At 39.7% G+C, this 6,000-nt stretch overlaps 1 protein-coding gene and 1 long non-coding RNA gene across 6 annotated transcripts in view; one reads left to right on the top strand and one right to left on the bottom strand.

The window, feature by feature from the left end:
* Positions 1-590: 590 nt before the first annotated feature.
* Positions 591-3,086, bottom strand: LOC130182883 (uncharacterized). The gene is made up of 3 exons (XR_008829788.1): positions 2,595-3,086; positions 2,048-2,198; positions 591-1,841 (listed from the first exon to the last, which is right to left on the bottom strand). It is a non-coding gene; the product is annotated as an uncharacterized LOC130182883 (long non-coding RNA).
* Positions 3,087-3,175: 89 nt separating this feature from the next.
* Positions 3,176-6,000, top strand: part of apba2b (amyloid beta (A4) precursor protein-binding, family A, member 2b) — a 62,829-nt gene continuing 60,004 nt past the window's right edge. For 2 of the 5 annotated variants that reach the window (XM_056388427.1, XM_056384394.1), the window contains exon 1: positions 3,176-3,311. The gene's annotated coding sequence lies outside the window, so the exon portion shown is untranslated. Of the gene's footprint in view, positions 3,312-3,414; positions 3,494-6,000 lie in introns of all 5 variants that reach the window. The other 3 variants (XM_056387614.1, XM_056386018.1, XM_056385226.1) reach the window with 3 other exon arrangements.

Below are 6,000 nucleotides of genomic sequence, written 5' to 3'. Positions count from 1 at the left end.
CAAACTCCTCAAAGATTCTTAAAGGTCGTGCACATGCACATAGGTGTTATCAATGATTCTGGTTGTTTAGCCTGGGAATTACATGAAACCACCAAACTCAACATACTGACAGAAATGGTAAGACTGAAGGTTGTCACCAGTGACATTAGCAGAAAATACAAAAAGCCAAAAGGCAAAATAATAAAGCAAAGGTTGGAAGCTGAACGTAATTGCAGAGGCAATATTGGCTGAAAAACAGCTTATATCAACTGATATGTAATGCTTTGAAAACTCAGAAGCTGAAATGTAAAACTGGAGGTGGAAGCTGAAGTGCATTAGCTGAGAGCTGGTCACAGGATTGTAATCAACATAGATTTTCTAATGTAAATTCTTGTTGACACAATAATAAAATGCCGTTTCAGAGTTGGATTTGTTTGCTTGTCTTTCATTTGCATAATAATAAAACAAAATGTTAGCCATTAGTAGTCAGTCAACTACTAGCAGGAGTCAACTACTAACAACTACTAACAGTAGTTAGGTAGCAGTATAGATGGGTTTCCCATTTACAAATAATCGATGTATAATCTCGTGTATAGCACTGATACAAAACACATTCCCATTGTGTCATAATAACATATCGTTTTAGCTGTTTAGAAATAAAACAACTTGCTGAATACCTGTGAAATTACTGTTTTGAGGTGAATTTGTATGCAACACACATCCTTGTATTGCATACCTTTATTTAACCACAAACCACCTTTGATAGACAACTCAGGCTGCCAACGTGATACATATTCCAGAAACAGCAGCTAGTAGCAATAATAATGCTACACAAGGTAATTCGCAAAGTTAGCTCCATATGTAGAGAAACATGAACTGTGTGTGTCCAAAAACATCAACTGACAGCACAGGAAAAAACTTCAAAGCACACCATCAGCATAAAAGAAATAGCGTTGTCATGCTGGATTAGAGTGAACGCAAAATCTTATATTGGAGATGACTGCAGTATAAACATGTAGAGCATCCCAAACCTGACAAACTGTGTCAAAACAGGATTTAATCAGTATTACTGACCAGCCACACAGGATCATCAAAAGAGACTGTAGGCCTGTTTTTATTTTTGGAGAATTATAAGTACAATAACGTGACACAATTTCTATCTCAAGCTATTAGTCTGCTCCTCTATAAGCTGTCACCTATACCCAAACTGAAACTCTAAACACATGTCAAACAAAAAGCCCTGGCAGTACACATTAATCTGCCTTTAACACACAATAACAGTGACATTAATAGTTACATGGAAAAATAAAAAGGTACCAACTGCCTAAAGGTAATCCACCAATCACAGAGGACAAGAGAGGCAGGCTGTTCGCCATCTTTACAGAAAACGTGAATTAGAAGAAAAATGACAACACGCAGGTGGGAACATTGCACCAAAAAATGAGCTCCATTCTTACCATGTTCTAACCAACCGGTATACCCCTCTCTGTGCTAATGTTTGTGGAGCCTGAGAATGCTGAGTCATTGCTTGGCAGACTTAGTGATAACAGACAGAGAGCACCACTAAAGCACCACTCAAACAAGATGCCTTACCTTAAAAACCATAATTCGAATTGCGGACATTTTTTCACCGTGAGCATCACGATACTTTGCTGAGGATGTGCATGTGTCATCTTTGTAACTGACGTGAAGAATGACTGAGTTTAGAAAGTGTCTACATTTGTGTTTTTGCTCACGAGAAGAAGTCAGTTAACATTGAAGTCTATGGGGCAGTTGAGGGGTTCTCTTGATGCTCAGAGGCTGACAACATTAATACTGAGTTCCAAAAACTGAGCTGCTAGAGGCGTTTGAGGGCATGCTCTCTGAAAAAAAAAGAAAGATTTTTCTTATCTATATATGTGCATTTTAAGATGACTGGAGGGCAAAAAGTGGATACAATAGCTTTAAAACCATGTCAGTGGAAATTACAGAAATGTGTCTAAAATGGTACAATTTATACAATACAATAATTATCTTGTCAGATAAAAACAAGCTCTGTATTGCCTTGATTTAAGATATTTCATCTTACCTTGATTTCGCTTTTTTGTGAACTTGTTCTTCCTTTCTCATTTCCATCCCCATCACCTTCTCTCTTTCTTTTTCCCTGTCTCCTCATCTTGTCCCGTATCTGTCCCCTTTCCAAAGCTGATCTTTGATTGATGCAGTCTTTTCATTTTGGTCTGTGTCAATGAAGAAAGTAAGCACAGGGTCATTTGATATCTATATACAAATGTTACCACCCTCCGCTAGGATACTCTTGCAATGAAAATAAACAATATATAGTCTAGGGAACTTCATTTAATCATGATTTACAAAGCTTTATACAAACCGAATTGAAGAACATTTAAACTTTTATTGAAGGTATATGAGTCTGACATTGGAGGGAGGGAGGGAATTAGCTAGCTGACTAGTTAGTTAGCTAGCTAGGAATTTACACAAAAAGACAGACAAACTAACTAGCCGGCATCGTAATGGTCAGCCACTGTTGGATTTAACGCACAGGAGCTATTCATCACATGTCTGAGGATGAAAGGGATTGAACCACAAGCAGTCAGTTTGTAAAATTTTCTAGTTACCTGTATCACGCTTCGGTGAAATCAGTTAGCTACCTGTCCGGTTTGTTGACGTAATCAAAAAACCCAGGGACAAGATCATTGTTGGACCTCGTGGTTGGAAGAGTGGGGATTATGATAGTGTGGACAGAAGAGCAGCGTTTTTTAACGACCTGGGTTTTTTGAAACATTGTTTTAGATATAACAGTCTATGACCCAAATGTATGCCAATATATGACAGACCCAAACTGTGTAACGTTAGCTAGTCATATAGCTAACATCTGTTAGCTAGCTAATTACGTTGCTAACATATACAAAGTCTACAGCCCACCGAGTTAAACATTAAACACAGTTAAAACCAAATCATCGTTTACACGGTTATGTTAACTTCCAGGGTCTGGCGAATGCAGCAAAAACAATTGTTTAATACTTTGAGTATTTGTTGCCGGTATATAGTTTTATTTTTGTAGTAACTTCTAAGTAACGGATTACTGTTTGTATAAGTAACAGTCGAGCTCGCGCTGGTGGGGTAGCGGGCTCTCGTGCAGGCGGCGTGTTCACGGACCAGACAACTGCAGTGGGCTTGTATTATGTTATACTCGTTCCGGGGCGCTGCTGTCAGGCACTGTGCCTCCGTAACGTTACGGTTTCAGTCATACCCTGAGTGATGCGCGACCAGCCAGCACCACCCCTCACAAATCTGAAACGGAGGTGACTTGACCAGCATATGAAATTCTCCAGGTAAGACACAGTTGTATTAAAATGTTATAATGATACTGCTAAATATCGGTAACATCGATGAACACCGCTCCGTCTAGTGAGGCTATAGTTTTCCTCCTCCAAGGCACCCGGAGGAGCGGTGGATGGATGCTGTTCGTTCAGCCTGTGGATGTGTCCTCAGCGTCGGTGCTAACAACGGGGCGGTGAGCTTTGACCGAAAACGTTCCTGCTTTGAAAGTCTGGCATGTAATTTAGACAGTATTACTGGGTATCCCTGTTAAAAGATTGGAGCTGCCTTTGGAAGTCTGTTCACACCTAATGCTACAATTCGCGGTGATTCATCCATGTACAGCCTGGTCTACGCCTAAAATTATCGATTGTAGTTATATTGCCATAGGCCTTTAGTGTCTCATCAGACTAGGAAGGTCATTAATTTTTAGATGCCCTTAATGGTCCAATTCCTTTCCTGCATCGTTTTATTAAACGGCACCTTAGGCATTTGCAGGCTGCTCTGAGTTCGCTATGTGGAAATGGCTTTTTCAACTCTGATATCTGCTAATTTTCTTTATATCCTATTCATTCTATTACCTCATACTTGTGTAACGTTTGACTGACATATTCAGTTGAATTCTCCCCCCATTCATGGTACCATCACAAGATTGAAGTTGAAAACTGTGTGAGGTACACTACACTCCTGCATCTAAGTACACCATGATACTCTCTGTTGAAGATACTGGTTATAAATTGTTTAAGACCTCAACATAACATAACGCTCATAGGTATGTGAATTTTAAATTTGGTGGAGGATTTGTTTATCCTTTAGTGTCTGCTGTGTGCCACTCTGTGCCAGTGCCAGCCACAGGGGAGGGCAGTTGCTGACAGGCGTTGTGTCTGGCTGTTTATTGTTCAGAGGGAGCTGGGGACAGACTCACATGATCTGCTTTGCATCATACAATGTTATGTCCTTACCGTCTGTCCTCATCCAGTCATGCAGAATGCTTTTCAATAGCCATCGTCCACTTGTGATATGATATCTCTTCAGGCTGTCAGACGTTTAGTGCAAGTCTTGTTTTGTTGGTTTCTTTCATAACAGCAATATTGTCCCTGGAGTTGATGCGACCCACAGTGGAATACACAGTATGTCAAGCTGCATTAGGTTACTAACCATGGTGTAAACCTCATAGGCTGATACAGTAAGATTTAAATCTTTCAGACTTCCATTCAATATTTGGCTATACTTCAGCATGATTCAACATGATTAGTCACCTCAGTCATATATAATCATTGAGTCAATATAACAAAAAAAAAATTGTGTTTGCATTCCACTGAAAGGAAACCAGAAGTTAATATTTGGATAGTAGATGCTGAGATTAAAAAGACCCAGTGTAGGCTCTTTATTTAACTTTTGTACACCTTGATAAAAACATAAGCAATCACAACCTGTGTAGTCAAAGAAAGTAAGCAAGCAATCATACACAGCTTAGAATTTATAGCGGATTTACTAATGATGCAAAAGAGGTTAACTGAATAAACATGGAAGAAGGAGCTTGTAGTGTAGAACAGACAGAAGGAGAAGGAGAACAATGGCTTTGGCGCAGCTGAGGAAGAGAGTGATGACCAGGGCTACAGAGGATGAGGCTAGATAAAGGAGAATAATGTATGGCTATTAGAGAAAGTGAGGGGCCCCGGAGAGCCATGGTGGAAACCTATAAGGCCTTGGAGGATGCACACAGCATGTTGACTTGCTGCGAAGTTGAAAGTAGAGATGCAAAGTTTTCATCACCATTTCCCCCTTCTCCTCCCACCGTTTCCTCTAGGTCTGTCCTCACTTTCATGACACTGTCCTCTTGTGCATATCTCTTTCACTCTCCTGCTCTTTCTCACCATCTCTGTAGCCTGGAACAGTTTTTTGAGTAGCACCTGCACTAACGGACAAACACCCTCCCTACAGCCTGCTGGTATCTTATTCATGCTGCAGCCCAGTCGGAGGATACTAATTTGGACTCTGGGGGAGGAAACACAATAGAGCAACAGCCTCCAGCTCTGCTGTGCAAATTATGAAGGATAATAATAACTATTTGTAAATTTTTGATTAAATCATTACTCTATGAAGAAAATTGATCTACGCATACTTGTTACTAGGCTTGGCCAGACAACAATATCCTTTTAGCATTAATCAGTCTGCCTGATTGTGGATGTTAGTGCCACAGGGAAATTACATAATGTCATGTGTAATATATGCATAAAAGCAAGAAAATAAAACCTATAGATAGGGCTGCAGAGCGGGTGTTGATTTTCATGTTGCAAAACTGTTATAAAGGCAAAAAGGCTTTTGTAAGATAAGTGGTGCTGCAGTGTTGTTACGGACAATTGTACTGGTGTAGAACAGCTTTGTGTGAGCAATTAAAGCGAGCATATTTCAGTCAATCACAGGATTTAGCATGTAGAAGATGAGCTGTAAACCACACTTTGGCTGTATGTTAACTAGCAAACATAGATGTGCTGAGGGATTACAAATAAAGGGGCTGGATATAATTTACTCCTTGGAGCTTGTTGTAGGTTAATCCACTGGGAATTAATTTATTTGAATATATTTTTTAGCTGTTTCAAAACACAGGAACTGACCACTCTGACAGAAAAAGATTTCATGTCCACCCAAAGTTATGCTTTTGGACAACCGTAGAGCTGCATCTGATTAATATTTTCTTAT

This window comes from Seriola aureovittata, chromosome 1 (genome assembly GCF_021018895.1).
Source record: "Seriola aureovittata isolate HTS-2021-v1 ecotype China chromosome 1, ASM2101889v1, whole genome shotgun sequence".
In the NCBI taxonomy this organism is placed as follows: domain Eukaryota; kingdom Metazoa; phylum Chordata; class Actinopteri; order Carangiformes; family Carangidae; genus Seriola; species Seriola aureovittata.
The sequence above is the reverse complement of the archived record's forward strand: the minus strand, read 5'-3'. Positions and strand labels throughout refer to the sequence as shown.